General features: G+C 43.8%; 1 non-coding gene across 1 annotated transcript; it reads right to left on the bottom strand.

The window, feature by feature from the left end:
* Positions 1-550: 550 nt before the first annotated feature.
* LOC120080681 lies at positions 551-657 on the bottom strand. The gene has a single exon (XR_005482630.1). It is a non-coding gene; the product is annotated as a small nucleolar RNA R71 (small nucleolar RNA).
* Positions 658-3969: the final 3312 nt, after the last annotated feature.

Raw genomic sequence — 3969 nt, 5'->3', positions numbered from 1 at the left:
TGAGCGAAGAACACCCTCCTGAGCCCAACTACGACCCAAAGATCGAAAGAACATTTCGTAGAAGACAGAAAGACAGACGTAGACAACAAGGAAGAACTCACAGAATGGCTGAACAACTTGAAGAACAAGTCACAAATGAAAACAACATAATGGAAAATCCTATCCTACTGGCAAATGATCGCAATAGACCCATCCGGGACTATGTGTCACCAAACTTGTATGTTTTCTCCCCAGGAATCATGAGACCAGCATTGGATGGATCAAGGTTCAAGATGAAACCAGTAATGTTACAAATGATACAAACAACAGGACAGTTCAGAGGACGGCAAGGTGAAGATCTGCACGGCCATCTACGAAGCTTCATTGAAATTTGTAACACTTTTGTGTTCCCTAATATTGCGGCAGAAGAGGTTCGACTCACGTTATTTCCATTTCACTATGTGATAAAGCAAGAAAATGGGCATACTCCCTCGAACCAGGAGAGATAACTTCATGGGAGCAAGTTGTGCAGAAGTTTATGAAGAAGTATTTCCCTCCTACAGAGAATGCCAAAAGGAGGAAATTGATCACCAATTTTGAACAAGAAGAAGATGAATCGTTCAGTGGCGCGTGGGCGAGATTCAAGAGACTAGTGCGCGACTGCCCACACAATGGATTGTCGGATTGCCTCCAAATGGAGATTTTCTATCATGGACTAAATTCTGCATCGTAGACAGCAGCAAGAGGTCTACTGGACAAAACATATGATGAGGCAAAGAACATTCTTAATCGCATCTCGGAAAACCACGAAGATTGGCAAGAAAGCGATCAAAGATCAAAACCCAAAGAAGGTAATGCAAGTAATGGTGCCATCGCATCATTGCAAAATCAGATGAATGCAATGATAAATTTATTACAGGGCATCATAATAAACAATCCCGGAACTCAAAGAGGGCAAGTCAATGCGATAGAATAGACAAGCACCAGCTGTGTTACATGTGAAGAATCCCATTCTGTTGAAGAGTGTCCACGAAATCCACAGTCAATCTACTTTGTCAAGGACAACCCTTTTTCAAACACGTACAACCCTGGGTGGAAAAACCACCCTAATTTTGCTTGGAAAAATAACCAACAACAAGGTTGTCAATCTATGGCGCAAAGAGAAGGACAACCAGGACTTTTCGAAAGAACTAACAGTCAACAGCAACAGCAAGCAAACAGCTCTCAAACATCACCATCATCCTCTCTGGAGAATTTGTTAAAACAATACATCAAAAAAATGAAACAGTCCTCCAGAGCCAAGCGACGTCCATCCACAATTTAGAAATCCAAATAGGAAAAATTGCGGGAGAGCTGAAAAACAGACCGCAAGGGACACTGCCTAGCTCAATTGAGCTCCTACACAACCCAGGGAATACAAGGAAAGAACACTGCCAAGAAGTCACCCTGAGAAGTGGAAAGGCGACAGTGGAAGTTAGGAAGGAGCCTAGCAGGACCAATTCAAATACGATGGAATCAAAGAAACCATTGACGCAAACTGAGTCAGAGGAGCCCGAGATTATNGGAATCAAAGAAACCATTGACGCAAACTGAGTCAGAGGAGCCCGAGATTATGGAACCTGAAGATGCGATCACCTCTAAGCCTCCAAACCATGGAACAGTGAAAGTATAACTACCTCCATTCCCTCAAAGACTGAAAAAGAAGCAAAATGATGAAGGTCAGTATCATCGTTTCCTTAAAATATTGAAACAACTACACATCAATATTCCATTTACAGAAGCGATAGAGCAGATGCCAGTGTATGCCAAGTTTTTTAAGGATATGGTTTCGAAGAAGAGAAGCACGGGAAAATTCGCCACGGTGGCATTAACACAAGAATCAAACACTATAATCCCACAAAAAATGTGCGACCCAGGCAGCTTTACAATACCCTGCTCAATAGGAGGGATCTACATTGGTCAAGCATTATGCGATCTTGGGGCAAGCATAAACTTAATGCCCCTTTCAATCTTCAAACAATTTAATGTAAGTCAGCTGATACCCACAATAGTGACTCTCTAACTTGTAGATAGGTCCCTGGTACACCCTGAAGGAAAATTAAAGGTTGTCTTGGTCACAATCGACAAATTCATTCTACCTCTAGACTTCATCATTCTAGATTATGAAGCGGATAAAGATGTGCCAATCATATTGGGATGACCATTCTTGTCTACTGGTCATGCTCAGATAGATGTGCACAAGGGAGAAATCATAATGAGCATCAATGGAAAGAAGCTCAGGTTTAATATTATCAAGGCAATGAAGTTCCCAGAAGATTGCTTATCAGATTCTGACGATGAACACACTTGCGTTAAAGATTGGGAGTCCGGGGAAGAAAATGAAGAAAGAGAGGATGCAACAACATCCTTAGAAACTCGCCATGCAATAAAGAGACAATGAACAATGAAGAAAAGTTGAATTTGAATGAAGAAAGAAAAACATACAAACCCTTGATTATGCTCTGCAATCATTCTCTGGTGTATATGGACTTTATAGATGTTGCGCTGCATGTTGATCAGCGCCTCTTTTGATGTGGCGGCACTGCGTTGAATATCATCAATGTGCTCCATTACTACCTCAAATCGCTTTATTGAAAAAGTGTTGTTGTTGAGAGAAGAGTTGTTGTTGTTGGGAGAAGAGGGATCTCATTTCTGCTAACTCAATAGCCATGGAGGTGATGGAGGGTTGTGGCCTGCGATGTCTCGCCGCATCGTTTTGGGGTTTGGGCAGAGGTGCCTTCACCCAACCCATGTGGTTCATCACTTGCGGCGGTGGAATGGTGGTTGCGGTGATGATGCTAATGGTGAAGTGGGGCTGCTGGTTAAACAGGAGAGATTGGGGGACAAGAAGAAGGTTTGTAAAATGCTCCGTGTAAGGGGAAAGAGGGTTGTGCTGGAAGGCTCGGAAGGGCTTGGAAGGCCAGATGACTAAGGGAAGAGGTCCATAGGTTCAGGATTTTGCATTGCTGACTCCTAAACCTTCTCTTTCCCTTATCCTCTCTTCGTCTTCCTTTTTGGTCTGGTTTTCAGCAGCGTATTCAAAATCGATCATAGGCCTCTTTGCTGGCAGCTCGGGCAGTGTGGAGAATCTTTGAGGAGCATCCTCAAGATTTTTATGTTGATGAGGCCGTGGACTTCTGGCATGGGCTCCTCATCAACTGCCTACACCCATAGAATAAGCATAGACTTGAAACGATCTAGAGAAGAAGTATTGCAACGCTGAACATGCCCTTTAAATTCGCTCTGATCTGCCTCGTGATCAACTGCCCTACGTCGATAGGAATGTCGCGGGCTATGCAGACGCGGCCATGACTCGATCCCTTGATACAGTTCTGTCGTGCGTCGATGGGATCAGCCGCTTCTTGACCAAATAAACCTTGATCAACTGCCCTACGTCGATTAGTATCTTCAACGCGTCCTCCATCTGCTCTTCTGTGGGATCATCAATAATCTTGTTCCCTGGCACATCAGGGTTGTCCTTCATTTGATAAATTTCATTGATGTCCCTTGCGTTGAAGGATATTGTCTTTCCCTTAAACGTCATCGCATCCCTATTTTCATGTAAGCGCCCGCGGTAAAAGATTCGCACTACCTGAGGCACTATGATGGATGGGTACTGGCAGATTATGTCCCACCCATGTTCCACAATTATGCTCGTGATGAGGTTAGGTAGTGGATTCGGCACAGGATAGTAGCCCATCTCAATCAACATATTATCATTCTCCTTTTCTTTGATGATCGCTTCTTAGCCATCACGGGTTCACTACTTTCTGCTATAACCTTGCCTTTTGCCAGCGCAAGGTGGGCTGCTTGTCGTTCTCTCTTTTCCCGCTCTCTGCATTGCTCTTCTTTCTTGCGCTCAGCGAGCTCTTTGCCCTTGCTCTTATATAAGCGCTTCTTATTGGCTTCGCGCTTCTTCCTCTTCTCCTCCAACAACAATCTGTCCTCTTC

This window comes from Benincasa hispida, chromosome 6 (assembly GCF_009727055.1).
Source record: "Benincasa hispida cultivar B227 chromosome 6, ASM972705v1, whole genome shotgun sequence".
NCBI lineage: Eukaryota > Viridiplantae > Streptophyta > Magnoliopsida > Cucurbitales > Cucurbitaceae > Benincasa > Benincasa hispida.
The sequence above is the reverse complement of the archived record's forward strand: the minus strand, read 5'-3'. Positions and strand labels throughout refer to the sequence as shown.